Source organism: Trachemys scripta, chromosome 5 (genome assembly GCF_013100865.1).
Source record: "Trachemys scripta elegans isolate TJP31775 chromosome 5, CAS_Tse_1.0, whole genome shotgun sequence".
NCBI lineage: Eukaryota > Metazoa > Chordata > Testudines > Emydidae > Trachemys > Trachemys scripta.
In genome coordinates this window covers 108,333,228-108,355,469 of record NC_048302.1, presented here as the reverse complement: position 1 = coordinate 108,355,469, position 22,242 = coordinate 108,333,228, and positions in this window count along the sequence as shown.

The window sequence follows — 22,242 nt, the reverse complement described above, 5'->3', positions numbered from 1 at the left end:
AATCTTCCTGGTCATTCTATCACAGATTTAAAAGTCACTGTCATTGAACAAAAAAACTTCAGAAACAGACTTCAAAGAGAAACAGCAGAACTAAAATTCATTTGCAAATTCAACACCATTAATCTGGGCTTGAATAGGGATTGGGAGTGGCTGGCTCACTACAGAAGCAGCTTTTCCTCTCCTGGAATTGACACCTCCTCATCTATTATTGGGAGTGGACTACATCCACCCTGATTGAATTGGCCTTGTCAACACTGGTTCGCCACTTGTGAAGTAACTCCCTGCTCTCCATGTGTCTGTATATAATGCCTGCATCTGTAGCTTTCACTCTATGCATCCGAAGAAGTGAGGTTTTTACTCACGAAAGCTTATGCCCAAATAAATCTGTTAGTCTTTAAGGTGCCACCAGACTCTTTGTTGTTATTACAAACATTGACTCTATCTCCCCTTGTAAGTACTCTCACACCTATTATCAAACTGTCTGTACTGGCCTAGCTTGATTATCACTTCAAAAGAATTTTTTTTTTTTTTTTTTTTTTTTTCTTTCCTCTTAATTAATTGGCCTCTCAGAGTTGGTAAGACAACTCCCACCTGTTTATGCTCTCTGTATGTGTGTATATATATCTCCTCAATATATGTTCCATTCTATATGCATCCGAAGAAGTGGGCTGTAGTCCACGAAAGCTTATGCTCTAATAAATTTGTTAGTCTCTAAGGTGCCACAAGTACTCCTGTTCTTCTTTTTGCGGATACAGACTAACACGGCTGTTACTCTGAAACCTATCTCTAGTGACTATGCTGTCAAGGTTCTTGGAGAGAGCACTGGTACACAAAGAAATTAACAATTTGCAGTAAACCTTTCCTTCAACGAAAGAGACAGCAGTGCCCTGCTTTTGACACTTTCTGTCAGATGGTTTAAGATCAGCCTATTGGAAAAAAGAAACTTCTGTCAGTTTTATGCAAGCATCTTCCCTAGAACTTGTCTCCATCAGTTTACGTAAGCCAGTCAATATGTCAGCTCAAATGGAAGTGACTACTGCCTCTCACCATCACTCTTGATATTGTGGCTTGCAAGGTTCAGTAAACACTACAAATGATGGCATCAACCAGTTAAAAAACCAAAATCTCTCAAAATACTCATCATGAGGACCCCATGCAACATCTAAAATGAGTGATGTCATCATTTCTCTGTGTAACCTGATATGGCGTTAGTGTTAGTGAAATTAATTTATCGATGCTTTGTAAGTTTCTGCACTGTCCACATTTTTTCTCACTCTGTCCCAAGTCTTCTGCAAAATCCCCCAACTGCAACCTTAACAAACATTTTTTGTCATTGCCTCTTAGCATTCACTGCTCCAGAATGTTCCTCTTTATTCAACTCCCAATTTTCTTATTGGTCAGAAACAGCAAGCTGATGCAACTGGGTTTATTCCAGACACATTTACTGCTAGCAATTATGTATGATCGAAGGCTCTCCAGGGAATGCAAGCCTTGCAGTTTTGCTTCTCTTCTGCACAGGAGCTTGGAGTGGAGAGATGTGGGGGGAAAAGGCTCACCCATGCACATCTATGGACAGGGCCGGCTCCAGGGTTTTGGCCGCCCCAAGCAGCCAAAAAAAAAAAAAAAGAAAGCCGCGATCGTGATCTGCGGCGGCAATTCGGCAGAAGGTCCCTCGCTCCGATTGGGAGTGAGGGACCGTCCGCCAAATTGCCACCAAATAGCTGGACCTGACGCCCCTCTCTGGAGTGGCTGCCCCAAGCACCTGCTTGCCAAGCTGGTGCCTGTAGCCGGCCCTGTCTATGGAGTAACCAGGGCGGCCTAATCAGCCTTAAGCTAGAAAACCTGGCAAATGAGTTTCACTACAGACAAATGCAAAATGAAGCACAATGTAAAGAACACCTAAAACTGTCATTGTGTTGATTGGTTCTGCACTGACTGCAGATATTTGTGAGATAGACATAGGCACCCTTTTAGGCAGTTTCTAACTCTTGAGATCTTCCCCACATGTCTCATGATATTAGATGCCTTTTAAAGTCTCCACTTCTGGAATCATATTGTTTTCAAGATAATCTCAGCTTCTGGGGTTATTTTAAAAATCAAGTTTTTAGCCATCATGGTTGTGGAGAAAAGCTTGGAATTGTGTCCCAAAGACAAATCAGCTCATTAAATCTAAAGGCTCAAAAATCAGAAAGCCCCAAAAAACAAAAGAAAAACAAACATTATTTATTTATTTTTTAACTCATGTTTTGTAAGACAATCACATGATTTTGGGAGGTCTGACTCATGATTTGTGAACATTTGGGCTTGGCAAAACAGCTTAATGAAATGCCATTATATGAACCAATAGTGTATTCAGTGTTTATCACCTTGTTTGAAAAAGACATTTCAGAAATAGAAAAGGCTCAGGGAAAAGTAACAAACATAATGAGAGACACGATGATTCCGCTCTGAGATTATGGTCTCAGTCTCTGATGCTTTGGGGCTTCTTTACACAGCTTGGTACATGGAGATTACTTGATTGAAGGCCAGACTTTTGTTACTTCTCAGCCACCATGAGTGTACCTTTATTACTTTAAATGTTCAAGAGCTATGTAGCCTAGTAAAGACAGAATGGGTCTTTAATCTCCTGAAAGTTAAAGGCACGTTCAGCCTTTTAAAAATAGACAAAGTAGAGAAAGGAGCATAAACATTGGGTTAGGGCCTGAGTTGAGCAGGAGTTTTGCATATAATAATTCTAAAAGGGAGTTGCCATCCTCATAAACCATAATACATCATTTCAACTGACAAGATCTCAGTCAAGCCCATAGGGCCGCTTTGTTATAATTGAAGGGAAACTAGCTGATGAACCAATTGTTTTAATATATGTATATGGTCCTAATAATACAGATGATGCTTTTTTGTTGAGAACATGTTAACTAAATGGCTTCCAGATGTTGATTTACCTATTTTAGTTGCTGGAGATTGTAACACAGTACTCGATGAGAGATAGGACAGATCTGAAACCTCAGGGGAAGAAAGAAAATTACAGCTACTGTGGAAGGTATTTCTTGAAAAGCTTAAGCTGGGGGGCATGTGAAGATCATGAAAAAAGAGCATATAACTTTTTACCCAATCCCTCATACAACATGTAGTGACATAAATGTATTTCTTGGGGTCTGCAGCTCTGCTAATTGTCTCAATTAGAGGCCACATGCTTCCCCTAGTAGAATTTTGAACCATTGTTTCTTTTCCTTAAAACTCCCTGCAGTTGTCCAAGAGCTGGTGCCAAAAATGGCCCAAAAAATAGGTTTTCCAAAAATAAGTTTTCATGAAAACTAATACTAAGTGAAATTTTTTCCATTTTTTTTATTGTTACATTTCAATGGAAACCAATAAAAAATATTCCCTGCAGTGTTTGCAACTGAGATAATTTTGCTAATTCTTGGGAACTAGAAAGTGAAACTGACTAAAAAAAGAGTGAAACTTCACTAGACTCCTTTTGTTGTCGTCCCCCCCCCGTGGAAAATAGTAAACAAAAAAGCATCAATCCTGAAAATTAAAATTGACTGGTAAAATTATCTGTTTTGATAATCTAAAGTGTTTATTAGGGACATAGGCAAAGACATTTGTTTTGATTTTTCAAACACTGGTCTTTTAAACTGGCAGTGACTTGACCCTCACTTTCTCTCTTCCTGCTTGCAGGTAGATTTGTACATCATTGTAAATTGGGGTACAGTGTCTGCCTGCCAAGAATGTAGCCACTTCTGAGAGTGGTACATGGCTGCTAAGTTTTGTGCAGCTCCATGTGTGACATTTTATGAAAATTATTTAATGAGTTTATTTGCATAATTGCAGGTAATGTAAACGTTATCTCACACCTCAGCTTTAAAAAAGTCTGGATTTATTGCTATTAGATGCATCAGAAGGACAGTGCTGGTGACAGCTGTCCTCTGTTTTTCTTTAGATCTGCAGCAGGGCAAGCTCCTTCCTCCACCACCTCCTCCCCCAGCCTTCTTCTACCATGATCTGGAGGAGAACTATAAGGGTAACCGGGGTTGTTCAGTCTCCATGACACACAAAGTCTTTGGCTGCTCAGCTGAGTCTACCTGTTGATGCAAAACCTGGTGATGAGTTAGTGGTCAAAAATCAGGCTTGCTTTCTGGAAAGATAAGTCTGCTAAATCAAGTTTTGATGTTTTAGAGTTTGCACAGTAAAATATCACAGACACTTCTCCGAGCCGCCTGCAAACACACTCTAAAATAAGGTATTCCATCCTGTTCTTAAAGAGACAGATGCCATTAATCAATATACAAATGTTAAAACAACATGCAAGTCACTGATAAATATAATGTTTTACAATATAAAACTGTTCCCACAATTACATTTTTCTAGGGTCCACAGAGGGGTAGCTGATCATTAGAACTAATGTAACTATGTCCCACCAATAATGTGGGGGACTCCTTGTGGGGCTACAGAGAGTGATTATATAATTACTGTGGTAAGGGTTTCCCAATCAAAGATAGGCTATTCCAACCCCCAACCTCTTCCCTAGAGGTGGAAACCCTTCTTAAAATCTTTGAGGATCAGGAATTTACCCAAGAATAACTCCAAAAAACAAATAAGTTCCAACGCCTTTATCAACATGGCCAGAAGAACCATATTATCATTAAATAGAATATTTAATGAAAGCATACTTAAATTGAAGAGTCTTAATGAAGCAGCTTTTATGCCAACATAAGAACGGCCATACTGGGTCAGACCAAAGGTCCATCTAGCCCAGCATCCTGTCTTCCAACAGTGGCCAGTGCCAAGTGCCCCAGAGAGAATGAACGGATAATCATCAAGTGATCCATCCCCAGTCGCCCATTCCCAGGTTCTGCCAAACAGAGGCTAGGGACACCTTCCCTGCCCATCCTGGTTAATAGCCATTGATGGACCTATCCTCCATGAATTTATCTAGTTATTTTTTGAACTCTGCTATAGTCTTGGCCTTCACAACATCCTCTGGCAAAGAGTTCCACAGCTTGACTGTGCATTGTGTGAAGAAATACTTCCTTTTGTTTGTTTTAAACCTGCTACCTATTAATTTCATTTGGTGACCCCCGAGTTCTTGTGTTATGAGAAGGAGTAAATAATACTTCCTTATCTATTTTCTCGACAGCAGTCATGATTTTATAGACCTCTATCATATCCCTTCTTACTCATCTCTTTTCCAAGCTGAAAAGTCCCAGCGTTATTAATCTCTCCTCATACGGAAGCTGTTCCATACCCCTACACCATCAATAACAAACTGTCCAAACAGCCCCTTTTGCTTTGGTCTCCTAGCTCCAGATTAAGGCACTTTCTTTTCATTGAGCACTGTCCTGTTCTGACATGGAGTGCAGCACAGTCTCATAGGCACAATGCACCCAAGCTGTTCCCTGGGCTTATTTGCCAACCAAAGAGCTCAGACTCTGGGCCTGCTACATCCTGCAGAAACAGCACGTATCCTTGAGGCCAGTCTCTTATAAAGTGCCATTCCCATCATCCAATCAAATGGAAAGAGAGCAGGAGAAGAGTAGGGGTGGATTTCCTGCTTGCTTTCTAGCCAAACAAGATTCTGGCAAGTGTGTGTGTGTGTTTGAAGGAGCAAAGGGTTGCATATTATGTAGCACTGGAAGAAGGGAGAAGCTGCAAATATCATGTGTTTAGGGAAATCTGTAAGGTAAATATGGAAAAACTGTTCCAGCAGGAGAGAGACAGAGCTTCAAATATGTGTGCTCTTTATTAATATACCCTGACAATGAACACATGCTAGCAATAAAACCCAGAGCATTCAGATTCCTTATTTGAGTACTAAACTGAGATCCACTCCATGAAGCTATTATAATGACATGGTATAACTTTATTATTATATGTACAATTATATGACTCCCCATCTTCTTGACTCCAGCCAGTGCACCTTGACAGTGATACTGTAATTATAATGAAGATGTAACTGGGGTTATTTTGGCTTTTATATAGCTATATGAGGCTGCTTGAAATGTCACACTTTGTATGCGCTCTCTCAGGGTGGTTGATTATTTTCTTACCTGCTTTGCTGCATTGTTCTTGTTATAATTTTTTACTTAATAAAATGCTTTTATGAAATGATTGCTGAGGAAGTGAGTAATGAATTGGTACCGGCAAGGGATATAATACAATGCAATGGATCTACTGAGCAGCAGAGTAACTATTTTTCTTCTAATCCCCCCGTGGGTTATAGGTCATAGGTCAGCAGGAAAGGAGGTAATTGGGAGGATGTTACAGCATCAACAGCAGACAGCATAAGAACTGAGAGAAGGAGGCTGGGTGAAAAGCAGACCCAAACAAGAAAGCAGGCTTTTTTTGCAGAGAGCAAGCAGTAGGATGTAGGGGATGCAGCATGCAAGCAGGTAGCATGAGGCTGCTAATATGGATGTATGATCAGAAAACAATGCAGAGGAGCCCCCCAGTGAGACCTCCTATCATGGGATCTATTTCAGTGGGATCACAGACCAGTACTTAATTGCCCTCTCAAGGTATGTCTACATTGCTATTAGACACCCATGACTGACCCATGTCAGGTTTGCGGAGCTCAGGCTGTGGGGCTGTTTAATTGCAGTGCAAACATTTGGGCTCAGGATGGAGCCTGGTCTCTAGAACCCTGCAACGCTGGCACAGGCCAGCCACAGATGTCTAATTGCAGTGTAGACACACCTGAAGACAAGAGTGAACTACAAAAGGCCCTCCCCCCAATACACATAGCTGCCCACATTTGTGTAGGTCCATATGTGACTTTTTATTCATATTTAGTGAGCTAATGTGCATATAACCCTACGTTTAAGCTAATGGTCACTACCCCACACACCCCAAAGCAGTGTAGGGCACAGAGATTTGAAGCTATGGCTGGGGTAGGTGGTCTAGGGTGTGGAGGCAGTTGCTTGGGCTGTTGGTATAACTGGGAGGTGTGTGGGTACAAGGGCTAGGAGTGCTAGGGCTGTTGCGGACTAGTGGGTACTGGCATTATTGGGGCTTTGTGAGGGCAGGAGGTTGCTGGGGAGTAGGTGAGTGCTGAGACTCCTGGGTGTCAAGGATTTCGTAGCAGAGTGAGTAGGAGGCGTATGGGTTCCTGGGTGGAAGAGACATGGTGCTATTTGGGTAGCTTGGGATTGGGAGTTTGTGATGGGGGGAGCCTGGTGCAGCTGACTGCAGAGGGGGAGGGAGGGAGCCTGGGGCCAGAATCAGGCCTTCCCCTTAGGCTAATGCTCCCATCATGTTCTCCTCCAACTGCCATAACCTCCTGGCTCTTCCTTCCTGGTCCAGATCCAGCAGGGGGAGAAGAGAGAGAAAGCACCTGCCTGCTGGTTCTCTAGTTGCCACACTGATTTCTAGTGACTAAAAGGTGGAACTGTAGACAAATGCCTGCTGGTTCCTGGCAGCCAGCTGGACGTGTGACAAGCTGAGATGCAGGAATGCATGACAGGATTGCCAAATGCACAGCTGTCTCACAAGACCTGTGATACCTGGCAGCAACCTGGGGCATAGTTACCTTTACATCCATCTGATGAAGGACATTTCTGAGATTGTTAGGCACTGCTGTGCTGATTGTCTCTTGTAACTGACTAAGCCATTGTACTTGGGGTATTTGCCCGCATTCTTTTCCTAGTGTATACTTAAATCCTTTTGTATGAATAGTATGTGCAAGTGTTTATCAGTTGCTAAACTGGTGCTAGAGCCAATGGGGTCTAGTGGATGAAATGCCTGCAACACTTTCTTCTAAGTTTGTTATATACTTGGCATGCTACAACATATCTGAAAGTAGCACAACACTCCCAGCAACCCCACTGGATGGGGTCAAGTACCATAAGTTTTCCGGTGAAATTTGAAAATGTATAGAGAGTCAATAATGCAGAGACACAGGAAGGTAGTTCAAGGTGGCAGAGGCTGCAGAGGAGAAGGCACTCACCAATCATGGTGCCTGTGTGAAGGGACAGAGAAGAGACCAGTGCTGGATGGCTGGAGGAAGTAGAGAGAGACACACACACATACAGTGCATGGATTTGTCCTTGACCTTTAAATCACTGTGACAGAGTGCTCGTAGCATAGGGCTGGCTCACCACTCTGTGTCATTTGTAAACTTCCCCGGCATGGGAGATAGTTGATTAGGGCTGGGGGATTAACCAGTTAACAAGGGGATTCAGCTCAAAAATGGGAGACAGGACATGAGAAGGGAGGCTGGAAGAAGGGCAAAGCAGCCAAGGATCTTACAGAAGTGAGACCTCTCTCCTTAGCCTCTCACCCTGTGCCTACTTGGGGGTTGTTAAAGCTTGAGGGAAACCTTCTCGTGATGGGACGTAAAGCTATGTAAGATGTAAATAACTACACTGTGGTGAGCTTACATTACAATGCGTGAGGACTGCTTGCAAGAGAACCCCAGGGTGAGGGAGCTTGCCCCATGATGAGCACACTTCTAAGATGTCTGCTCATCGGTGGTTTTTAGCATCTCTAGTAATACTAAAGAACAAGAGAATGTCAGAACATATTTGTTTAATCTTTTAGAAGCCAATTTTGTGTGCCAAATCCAAGGGAGGAGGCCTGCTCATCTAACACATTTAGTAGACCCGTATTCTTCAAATGATATTCAAAGTAGAAAGACTGCATTGAAAATGAAATTTTTAATTTTTTTTCTTTAGATTGGTATTGCGCTATCATTTAGTGTGGGTGCATTTTTTGACTCCAGTAATTAGTGAGCCCTGGCTTGTCCTTTTGCTGCATCCCACTGATATCTTTGGATTAATAACAGTCAGTCTTAATTTCCTGTGTGAAGAAAACCAACCCCTCGCTTTCCAAAGGTACTCTGATTTTGAGTTTTAATCTAGCAGAGGACATCTGAGCTTTTGAAATTAGGAAAGCTGAAAAACAACATTCAGACTAGATAGGATCTCTGTATACATGTGTTGCGATAATGGTAACATAGCCAGTGGGAATATAAATTCTCTGCCTGTGCCTATGTCACCGATACAAAGAGCTGCTGAGAAACCATGCACAACAAGCATAAGAATATATCACATTTCTCCACCTCTGCAGGAACCAGTCCATCAGATAATTTCTTTAAAGAAATTCCATTACTATAATTTGCCTTTTTTGCTTTTAATCAACAATGAGATAATATGGAAGCTACGTTCAATTATTCAGAATGATTTAGTCGGCAGGAAACCCATTAGTTTAAACATATTTTCCCATAGTTTTCAGCACCATGTCCCGTCATCTGGAAATAATAGAAACCATAGTAGTAAATTCTGCAAGCCAAGAAAAAACATGCAAGGACAGGTCACCCAGTATTTACTGGTATGCTAATGTTAGCCTAGTCTAACCAAAATGAGGGTTTCTCTGTAAACTTGGATTAGGCTCTCCTGTGAACGGATACAGAAGTGGTGTTAAAAACAAGTGTGTTATATTTATTTATATGACAGCAGGAAAATAAGCCAGACATATGGATCCTGAATCAAAAGGACATGGTAAATGAGCATTTTCCTATAATTGCAAAAGATACACACTATTAGCTCTGTGTGTATGAAGCAAGAGAGAAAGGAAAATACCACATTTCAAGTCTGTCTAATTTCCCTTTGCTTTTCAGTCTTAAAAGCTCTTTCCCAAACTGAACATTTATCCATCTTTTTAGAGAAGCTATTTTTTAAAAAATACGTAATTAATGCATTTTGGGGAACAATTTATATTTGCTATATTAAGGAAGAAGATAGAAGCCCTTTTAATAAACACTGGACTCTGACGATTCACTGACTGTAATTTTGTTCTCCACATAATAAGATACTATTTTTCACTCAAAATATTGTCCTCCAAACCCAATATAGTAAACACATAAGGCTCAGATGCTGAGTCCTGCAGATTAGGTATGAACTATATATACATGTTTAGTTTTTGAGACTGAAGGAGATATCTAGGGTGGATTTAATTTTTTATTAAAGGCAGTCCTTCATTTCAGATTAGTTGTGGAAAATCCATGAAAAATCTCTTCCTGGGGAGAATAAGAAGGAAGGATGGGTGAAAGCATTATAATCTTAGTGTGCTTCCAATGCTCTCCTTGTGACTTGCAAGTGCTGTGAAAAGGTGTGCATTTATTGATTATAAGAGGGATCATTAGACATTAGGCCCAATTCTGATACCTTTACTCTCAATATGTAATACATTAAATTTAAATTAAATTTTTTATTTTTAAATTAATGGAGATATCCTATCTCCTAGAACTGAAAAGGACCTTGAAAAGTCATTGAGTCTAGCCTCCTGCCTTCACTAGCAGGACCAAGTACTGATTTTGCCCCAGATGGCCCCCTCAAGGATTGAATTCACAATCCTGGATTTAGCAGGCCAGTGCTCAAACCACTGAGCTATCCCTCCCTCCCTGAGCTTGAGCAGCACGTTTAAGGACCTAAACCACTTAAAAAGCAGGTGTTTAATTAAAAGTAGTCTCATGGGAGTCGATGGGACTATTTGTATGCTTGAAGCATTTTGCTGGATGAGGGCCTAAAGCTACATCTATCCTGCAGCTGGGGGTGTGATTTACAGCTCACGTAGATGTACCCACACTAGCTTTACTCTCGCTAGATTGCTAAGAATAGCAGTAAGGATGTGGTTGTGCAGGCATTAGCACAGGCTGCACAAGCCCTCCTGACCCTCCCCTCTTCTCCTCGCTACATACTCACTTGTGCAGCCTGTGCTGAAAATCACACCACATTCTACACCCTTACTTCTATTTTAAGAGACCTAGATTGATTAATCAAGCACAGGTATGTCTACACGAGCTGCAAATCCCACTCCCAGGGTGCAGTGTAGCTGAACCCAAAGATGCTGTGAAGATGTTTCCGCTGCTGAATATGTGCTGTATCCATTTTAGGATAAACAGAGGAATTTGCTTTCCATGGCTATCCACCTAGCACCTTACTCAAGTGTTAAACTCACTCAAAATTTAAAAATAAACAAAGCTGAGAAATAAAATATTTTATTGGTTTCTACATCATAGTTTCAATAAAACTCTTGACAAGAGAAGTTTATGATCCCAGAAATATGTATGTGCCTATCAGACAATTTGGAATGTATTTGTATATGATCCAAGGAAGGTGAAGTTAAAACAACAGGGATAGGAGAGAAAAAACAGATTGAAGGCTTTTCCAACAATATTCCGCCCACACCACAGATTTGGAAGACACTGGGAGAGGAGAAACATTTAATGCCTTTCTTCCTTTAAAGTCAGGTTTGTTTTATTGGCATGGACTTATGAAATGCTGCATTTGTACTGTGGGAATATTTGCTAAGAACTGATTTAGCTTGGCTGCTATAAAAGATTTTGTTAAAAGTTAGTATTTGTGACTTTTTTGGGAGGAGAAAAAGAAAGCTCATCATACATATTAGTGGTCACTACGAACCACTGAACTTTCATGCACTTTTCACATACATAAAAAAAAAAATAAGCCCTTGGTTTTGTTTTCCCAAAATCCACAACCCTTTATGTATAAGATGCCCAAAGTCAGAGTTATACAGGCCACAAAGAAGATATTTGTGTACAAGAGAGAATTGCAGCATTCTCTGAACTATGTCCTTTGACAAGACTTTTAGATCCATGCATTTTGTTTTGACTGTACACCCATTAAATTAAAACTCACAGAATGAAAACAAAAGTTGAATATTCAACCCAGAGGTATTTGATAAAATGAGATTAAGCTATAATATACATTTCGGTCAGTCTACGTTGTAATAAGTTTTGATACAGTTTGAAAATTTGACTGCAACTCACCCTCCAAAAAGAATAACAAAGAAAAAAATATATTTCTTATGGAGTACTGTAACTTAAATCATACTTTGTATTCAAAGACAGGACACCACAAAATTAGACCTAAGTTTGAAAATTTGTCTTGGATGGAAGGAAGGAATAAAGACCCCATTTTCCAAAGCATTTAAGTATGTGCTTAACTTTAAGCATGTGCTTAAATCCATACCTATTCAGCAAATCATTTAAATTTATAAAATTATAATTTAAGATCTTGCTTAAATCCCATTCAACATGTTTTGTGCTTTGCTGAATTTGGGTTTAAAGCTAGTGTCAGCCCATTAGTTCACCTAGAAAAAGTGTCATTAACCATCATCTCACAGTGTTTTAATATGGCAAAACACAATGAGACAAATTACACCAGAGATTATATATACCATACATATATACCATAACAAAACAATAAAAATTTATATTATCTATTTTCTTTATACATATATAAGTATACATATATAAAGATATGAAGATATAGGTAGACTCATAGATACATATTCTGAGATCAAGGAAATGTATTTGTCTTTTACATGTTTTTCTAAGTAACTCCTTAGTATCTGGATACCTTTTGCATAACTTACTTAATAAAAAAAATAACATTTTCCAAAATAGAAATGAACACTCTGCCACTCAAATTCCTGACCTCATATCTGTTTCTGAAAAGTGGCCATTTCAGGAGGTGGCCAGTATGGGACTAATTGTCAGAGGTAATTGAATACTCAGAAGACAACCTGAGCAAGGATATGCATCTTGCATCATGCCCTGCAGCTGGTAGAACTGAGTCATTAATGATTCTCAGTTAGAAGTGAATGCCAGAGACAAGGACCCTCTAATGAGAATGTTCTGCCCTCTACCCCCATGAGGCACTCAGCAATCATAGTGCTGAGGACACTATTTATAATTTGACTGACAAACAGATACATAGACTGAAACCTGAAGATTTCCCATTAATCACAAGTGCCTGGTGGGTCATGGGGGAGAGCCAGTCTCTGAGATACTGGGATCCTAGATAATTTTTAGTTTTAAAATTAGTGACCAAGACCTTGAATTGGAAGTGACCTGGCAGTTAGTGTATTATATGGAGTACTGTTATGATGTGTGATTGTTGGTCCATGCTCCCTAGAGGTTGGGCTGTCATATTCTGTACTAGCTGCAGCTTCCATGTGTCCTTCAAGGATAGCTTCATGAACAGTAATCTAATCTAAGCATAAGAAAGGTGAAGTCAAAGACCTCATCTGAGAGGACAGGATGCAACATTTTGGCCAGTCAAATAATAATATAAGGCATGTAATGGGGTGTAAAACCCCCTCACAAGTCAGGAAAGGTTAATGAGTAGCTGGGAACCCAATCAACCCCACACTGCAACACCTAGAGCTGGTGTCAGGCTTCAAGGGAGGAGTTAAAAAGGGAGAGCCCGGCTCAGTTGTTGCCTGGCTGGGTGGGAGACAAGGTTGGCTAGGGAATGGGGGAGACCCTCAGTGAAGAATTTACTTTTATATTTATTTGTTTTGGACTCTGGGTACCTTAGAAGGGGTGGAACTTTTATATGACCTATCTAAGGGCTACATCACATCAATCTGGAAGATGTTGGAGGCTGGGAAGATCAGCTGAAGGCCCAGAGGGAAACCGAGGCAGGGCCACTACTTCCCTGATCCATACTATTAGGGGGCATGCTGTGATGGCATCTGGCCACTGCTCTTTTCTTGTAATACAGAAGCACAGATAAGTCCAGTAACCATCAAATTACAAACCAGCTTCAAAAATGGAAGACTAACACTTTTAGACTTCTAGCAAGTACTCAAAAAAACTCCTCACTGCCAATAAGCATTCCCTTTGTCACCTCCAGACTGAACTTAAGCCAAAGAGTTTTCATCCAGAACCCTGCCTTGGACTGTCACAGCAAATAATATTATGTGGAGCTATACCTATCTCATTGAACTAGAAGGACCCCTGAAAGGTCATTGAGTCCAGCCCCCTGCCTTCACTAGCAGGACTGAGTACTGATTTTGCCCTAGATCCCTAAGTGGCCCCCTCAAGGACTGAACTCATAATACTGGGTTTAGCAGGCCAATGCTCAAACCACTGAGCTATCCCTCCCCAGGAAAACAATACTGTCCAAAGGGAGGTGTAGTAACCTCACGTTTTGATAACCCTGCAACTCATAGCATCTTGTATTTTCCCCTAGTGGTTTCACATTGGACAAAGGAAACGAGAAAATGAGTCCTGTAGGATTCCAAATGTCATTACATTTGGGAGAGGACATCTCCCAGAGGAACTGAATGAAGCTTTCTTAAAGTATTTCCATCCACCCTGCCACAAACATCATCATCCACTAGCATGGCATGATCAATGTGATTGAAGACTGACAATAAATATAACAATACCAACCTGAATGTCTGATCTATATCCAGTATCGTGAAGAAATTATCCACCTGTACAAGCAGCATTGTCTCTGTCCCATATCTAGATCCATGGTTCAATTGACAGAGCATAAACAGACTGCAAGAAGTCAGATGCTGTTGGATGTTGCCTAACACCATCTTCTCAATAATTTTTCACAAAAAAGGAAGGTAAGGGACAACAGTTTTGCCAACCACCTAACACCTCTAGATTGTGTAATGAATCTGAACCCTTGTATGTGGACTGTACATTTACGGCAAGATATGCTTTTTGAGGCATGTGTTCAGAATACTTTTCTGAGCACAAGCAGCCAAACAGAAGCCTAGAGAACTGCTTGTGTTTCTTGTAAGCTACTGCTTAGGGCTTTCTTGTAGGTCAACTGGGTAGACTGTTAAAATGAGCAGTGGCTTCTTGAGCTAAGCATGGGCTGCAGTGTTCATAAGGGTAGTTGGCATCAGCCCTTCCTAGGGGAGTATAATGGGTCTACAAACCACATATTGAGCTTAGACAGAGGGGAGAAGAAAACCGCTCCTGCTTACAAGCAAGCAGCTTGATTACACCTCCTTGCAGCTGCCAGAACTGCCAGTCAAGGACACAGGCATCCACAGCTGCAACCAATGGGGGACACAAGTTCTGCTATAAAGGAGGGAGTACAGAAAAGGAAAAAAAGCAGAAAGGCTTAGGACACCCAAAGGGAGACAGTGCTGCACCAGGCTGCCTCCAAGTATGTAACCAAGGGACTGAAGCAGATTGCAAGCCCTAAAATTAAAGGACTGCTTATTAGAGGTGAAAGTCCAGGTATTGACCTGACCAAAGACAAGCTAAGAAGGGTCAGTCTGGAGAAGCTGGGGCCCTTATGAAAGACCACAGCAAAACACCTTGACAGGGAACTATTAAACATCCTCCAGCAATGGACCCAGGCACACCCTGTATTATACGGATACTGGTGATATGAATGACTTCAGGAATTAACTAGCTGATGCTAAGGCATGCTTATATGTTGCACTACTAAGGAGTCTGTTTGGGGTGCAATCTTAGGTACAGATTCTCTCCAGTGCCTTGGCCCCAATGTAAATTAGTCATTTAAGGGCTGATTTCATTTGTGACAGTTTATTATTGTCTATAAGTTCACACCCCCAACATGTCCACTTACACCAGTGTCTAATTAACATTGGAGCCAGCTGAGAGTCCCTCCTGTGCCCACTGGGGCAGAGAAAGAAAATCCTAGTTAGTGGATAGAAGTTGCTGGAATAAGAAACTAAACAGTATTTAACCATTACACTGTCCAGATTACAATATATTGAAAACCAAACTTTGTCTGAAAAACATACACCTCTCTAGTTCTATTTTCTTATGTATAGCTATAGTAAGACAGGAAACTGTGATTTAACAGTAAACAAAATGCCATGCTAATACACTAAACTTGTTGATATAGATAGGCATTAAGCCATGTAGTTTTCTTTGTTTCTAGCCCTTGATATTTTTAATAAGCAGCGAACTCAAATAGGATAATCTTTCCAAAGGTATTGTTCTCCTAATGCAGTGGTTCTCAACCTGGGGACCAGGGCCCACTGGGATTCTGCCAAGCAGGGCTGGCATTAGACTTGTTGTGGCCCAGGGCAGAAAGCCAAAGCCCCACTGCATGGGGCTGAAGCCTGGGGTTCCAAGCCCCGCCACCCAGGGCTGAAGCAAAAGCCTGAGCAACTTAGCTTCACAGGGTCTCCTGTGGCCTGGGACCCCCGGCAATTGCCCTGCTTGCTAGCCCCTAATGCTGGCCCTGCCTTTTATATGCAGAAAAACAGTTGTTGTGGCACAAGTGGGCTGTGGAATTTTTATAGCATGAATTTTTATAGCATTTTATAGCATGTTGGGGGTGGGGAAGAGGCTCAGAAAGAAAAAGGTTGAGAACCCCTGTCCTAATGTTGGGCGTTTTGTGGTAGCTTTCTGCAAGTATACTGCAAGGATATGATCTGACTAATCATACATTTTCTCAGCCAGCAAGGAGCAGTACATAAAAGATCAGTGTTATGATGACATGTATAGGACACAACCTAAAAGTTATGATGGTGTGTGTTTTGTCCTTGCTGGCTACATAACACTGAGAACATGTGGAAACCACAGAGGCACGTCCTTCAGGATGATCAGTCCTACAACCTATCCTGAAGGACGATCCCTCACTCTCACAGACCTTGGATGACAGGCCAGTCCTCGCTTACAGACAGCCCCCCAACCTGAAGCAAATACTCATTAGCAACTACACACCACACAACAAAAACACTAACCCAGGAACCAAACCCTACAACAAATGCCGGTGCCAACTCTGTTGGCATATCTATTCCAGGGTCACCATCATAGGACCTAATCACATCAGCCACACCATCAGGGGCTTGTTCACCTGCACATCTACCAATGTCATATATGTCATCATGTACAAGCAATGCCCCTCTGCCATGTACATTGGCCAAACCAGACAGTCTCTACACAAAAGAATAAATGGACACAAATCAGACATCAAGAATTATAACATTTAAAAACAAGTAGGTGAACACTTCAATCGCCCTGGACACTCAATAACAGACTTAAAAGTGGCAATTCTTCAACAGAAAAACTTCAAAAACAGACTCCAATGAAAAACTGCAGAACTGGAATTAATTTACAAACTGAACACCATCAAATTAGACCTGAATAAACACTGGGAGTGGATGGGTCACTACAAAAACTAATTTCCCCCTATGCTGATACTCACACCTTCTTGTCAACTGTTTGAAATGGGTCACCTTGATTACATTAAACTCATTAGAACTACAAAAGTGATTTTTCCTCCTTTCTTGTCAACTGTTGAGAATAGCTCACTTCCACGTTAATTGAATTGGCTTGTAAGCACTGACCCCCCCACTTGGTAAGGCAACTCCCATCTTTTGATATGCTGCGTATGTATACCCTACTGTATTTTCCACTCCATGCATCTGATGAAGTGGGTTTTAGCCCACAAAAGCTTATGCCCAAATAAATTTGTTAGTCTCTAAGGTGCCACAAGGACTCCTCGTTGTTTTTGATTTCTAGAGTGGATTTTCACCCTAATACTAGCTCTAATATCACACACAAACCATTTAAAGCCACATGAAACCCTTATTTTTCTTTCCTTTCATTACCTGCTCCCAAGACATACCTGGCTATGAAGGAGGTGCTCTGTTTCTTCAGACCGGCCTCATACACTCTTTTGCATATTGAAATGAAGTGAGCTGTTACAAAAGAACTCTATATCTGTATATTATAGGCAGGGAAGGTAGCACTGCCTATTATCATACTTGCCTGAAATTTCCCATTATAAGATCCTGTTTCCACAGCTGCCAAATTTGAACTCTTCAGGCTGAAATTTTCCATGCTGGGTGTCTGCTTCAGATTGAACTTTTCTGGAAAATTTCATCCAAAACAGTTTTCCAATTTCTGAGAGCAAACCAGTGGGCATGGCTGGGGAGGATAAAGGCAGCTCAGATGAGGAGCTGGAAGAGGAAAGTAAATCTGACTAAGCAAGAAGCAGGGCTGGCTCCAGGCACCAGCTTCTCAAGCAGGTGCTTGGGGCGGCCGCTCCGGAGAGGGGTGGCACGTCCAGGTATTTGGCGGCAATTCGGCGGACGGTCCCTCACTCCGCCTGGGAGTGAAGGACCTCCCGCCGAATTGCAGCCGCTGATCGCGATCGCGGCTTTTTTTTAATTTGTTGTTGTTGTTGTTTTGGCTGCTTGGGGCGGACAAAACCCTGGAGCCGGCCCTGGCAAGAAGACTGGGAATATGAGCAGGGGAGAGAGACTGGGCCTGATGATGGGGCTGGGGGAAGGACTGGGACAGAGCGTCCAGAGGAGACAGTGGGACTGGGATGAGAACATTGTGAAATGGAGACATAAGGGGAATGTGGCTAGAAGATAAGGAGCCAGAAATAGAATAGACAGGAGCTGGGGAAAGACAGATTGAAGAGGGAAGGGTGGAAGAGTCTGTGCCCACTAAAGCCCATTCCCCTTCAGAGCTGGGAATGGAACCCAAGACTGAGCCTCATCTTTTGCTGTCAGCAAAAATCTGTGAAACCCTCTGGCAAAGTGTCTCATGGCCCCGTCTATGTGTGTAGAGGGCAACAGCCTAGTATCGCTATCAGTTACTCTGTTAGCTCAAGTGGCAGAGGTCTTTTGTGTGGTGGTTCTGATGCCAATGACCCATGTGGATGTCAATGTCATATAACATAATAGAATTTGTTTTTTTTGTTTTTTTTTTAAACTCTGAAATTGGCAAAAAGACAACTGTAAAAGAACGTTATTAAGGTTGCAAAGTTGAGCAAAAATTAGGAAATGATGGAATTAAAGTTGTCTGTGCAACCTTAATTCAACATGCTTGTGTGCATGCATTATGATACAGTCTTTACTTATATGATCTCATATTATTTTTTTCCACAAGACCCTCTACTTTGTTCAGGGATGGATCTGCTCTGGGGATGAATCAGGGTCGTGTAACGAAAAAGAGGATTAGCTGTGGGATCCCTGCTTCATTTGTTGTAGAATTTGAAAGGTGTTTAGTAAATGAGTTATGGGATTGCAGGAAGAGAGAGATGTTCTCATGTGTAAAATAGGTGAATGCTGCCCTGGAGAACTGGATTCTATCCTTGCTTCTACTACAGGGTTTCTATGTGATACTGGGTAAGTCACTTAAACCAAACTTTTCACAGAAAGTCACTATCTCTGTTCCTCATTTCCTGACTGAGATCCTGGAGTCTAATTTGCAGAGGTTCTGAGCATTCACAACAACTGAAGTCACTGGGAGCTGTGCTTTGAACATATTAAGACATGATGCTAAGTACTCTGAAAAATCATGTCCTAGATGTCTCAAATTGGGCTTCCAAAATTAGTGGATAATTTGTCCTTAATCACTCTGTGCCTCAGGTTCCCATCTGTAAAATGGGAATAATATCATCCCTCATCTCACTGGGTGCTATGGAGATAAAATAATGAAGGTTTGTGAAGCACTCGGGCTATAGTGATGAGCACCATAGAAAGCCAATAGGGAAATTAATAATTCTCTCTTCAGAGCAGGGATTGGACGGTGTGTAGTAAATAAGGCATAGGGCCACACATAGAACAATAAGGAGAAAACAAAATATTGAATAGCAGCTCAGTAAGCGAGCACCATCCATCCTTTCCTGTGCACTGAATGAGGAAGAGTCCTGTGGAAAAAAATAGTATGTGATCATGTGATTAAAGGCACACACAGATAACTACCTCAGTCTTAACTCTCATCTTTAGCATTACCTATTACTGCATCATATAGACATACTACAGTTGCAGTAATCAGTAGATATTATAATGTCATTTTTCTTATTAAATCAAATTGGTTTATAATGATTGTGTCTGTCACCTGTACATGGCATTCAAATCAGCACCTTGCATTGCACAGGGTAAATCAACAAAGTGAAAGCTGTTGACAACACTTACAATTTTGACAATGACTTGGACATAATCCATTAATTAATATGCACACAGTGAAGTTTTGGTTTGTGATAGCTTTATTACAAATCAGTCTAATTAGTGTTCCGATATTTGGGGGGGTGGTTTTTTGCTTACACTTTGGAAATAAGAAAACTGATGTGAGGGACTGAAACCTGTGTCTCCTATCTCCCAGATTATTGCTCTGGCCACTGGGTTATTCCAATTCTAGCTCTCTGGTGCAATGAATGTTTAATTATTTATACGCAGTGGAACAGCTTCAACAGAATAGATGGAGATCTCAGGAAAAACTTCTTAACTGTGAGAACAGTAGGCAATGGAGTAGACTGCCTCGGGAGGTGGTGGAAGCGCCTTTGCTGGAGGTCTTCCGCAATCAGATATTGGCCAAAGCCTTCCAAAGGAGGCTGGATAACCATCTGGCTTGGATGGTTTAGACACAACAAATCCTGCATCTTGGCAGGGGGTTAGATTAGATTACTTTTGCAGTCCCTTCTAATCCTATGCTTCTATGAGAGACACCCACCCAAGAATAGCCAATAGTCCAATGGTTAAGGCACTCAGCCGGAGGGGACCCAAATTCAAATCTAGTTCCACAACAGCCAGAGTGGAAATCAAACCCAGTTCTCTCACATCCTGGGTTAGTACCACACCCCTCTCCTCACTGCTTCCTATTGCCTGGCTTAGACAGCTCCCCATTAAATTGTCACAGGCCTCTTTTCCAAACAAATGCTCCAGTTCCACATCTGTGTTCACAATGCCCTTATGATACAGTCAGAAACCTTTAATGAATGTTCAAATCTGAACCACAGTAATGCAAATTCCCTACCTTGTCATTGTCTTAAAACAAGGAGATCCCCGTGGTACTGAGACTGTAAGTCAAACACTCCCTGTGTGCTGGCCAGTGAGGAGCAAACAAATCTGCTAGTAATAGATGTTCTTTTAAATATGCCTTCAAGAGATGCCCTGAGTGAACTTTTAAGCCATGTCAAAGAAGAGTAGACATATACTCCAGGTCATCAGCTGGTGTAAATCAGATGGCCTAGCTCCACTGATATCCAGAGACCAACCCATTAATCAGCACATGAGCTTCAGGATATTAGAAAATGTTTTTATGAGGTAGAGGATATTGTCATCCACACTTTACCAGTCTGGCCTATTTAGATTGTAAGATCATTGATGTGAGAATGATCTCTTTCTATGAGTATGTACAGCACCTAACACAAAGGGGCTCTTTGAGTTATCTTTGCTGGGACCTCTAGGTCATACTGTAATATAAATCATCAGTAATAATTGAACCCCAAGGTAGTTTCCTAGATTCTTTTTAAAGTGCTGTGGTTTCATACAGGAGAAGTTAATAGATTTTACAATGGAACACTGTCCAGCAATTAATTGTACTGTACATAATATGCTAAATTCACCACAGTTTTTCTCATTATGTAAATGTTATAATGCCTGAATTCAATGCACTGTAATATATAGGCCAGGACTGCTTTCTACTAACACCTAACTTTCCCATGAAGCAAGCACCGATATAACCCATGGGTAGACCCCTCATCGTCATCTTCATCTTTCACATCCATACTGCCCCACCTAGTGTTTTAAAGTGCCCTTAAGATATTACCCTCCATGCAAGAAGGGGGGGAGGAGATTTTAACAGAAGGAAAGAGGGTACACAGCACAATCTAGAAGCCAGATAGAACCTACCATCTTTTCCATCAAGATATGCAAAAATCCAAAGGAGAAGAAAGGAAAGAATAGAGGTCTGATGGTGTTAGGACTTAAAGGAATATCATTGGCAGAAAATGAGGTAAGAATTTATAATATAATGAATATTTGATGTAGCAAATTTAATGAACACACACTCCTGATGCTCCTTAAGTGCCGCAACCTAGCAGATATAATTCCATATTTTTTATGTGTAGCAGTAAAGCTTTTGACAGCTAGACAGAATCCTTGCAAAATATGCTTTGAACCCTGAGGTAATTTATATCATTAAAGCATGGACTTTGATAGAAATTTAAGGAGTACCATAGTATGCACACTTCACATAGCAAAATATTACATCTCTGCAAAGATGCAATCCTGGCAAAACAACTAGAAGATGTAAGGGTTCGTATAAAGACCAAGGGAAATCAATAACCATAAGATTACCATGATTACCTGTATACGTTACTAAAGTGTCTAATAAATTATCCACAAGTGCTTTTCAATAGCACAAAGAAGACAGACATGTAATGATGTCTCATTTCCCTATCTAGATAACAAAAGCAGCTGATGTGTGTGTGATACAGCATTTTAAAAAAACTATTTAAGAATGCTGCCGTTTTGCTTTCTTCTCCTATCAGATTTAATTCAGCTTTCAACTCAGAAAAACACATGCACACATTCTAAATTTCCTAGGGAGAGAAGAATTAGAATTTCTAATGATCAGATTTGGTAACAGCACATTGAGTACCATAATTCATAAGCAATATCCTACAATGAGCTGGATTTTTAAGAAGAGTGCAGGCCCAGGCCCATTTGTTTCTTCCTTGGTATTTT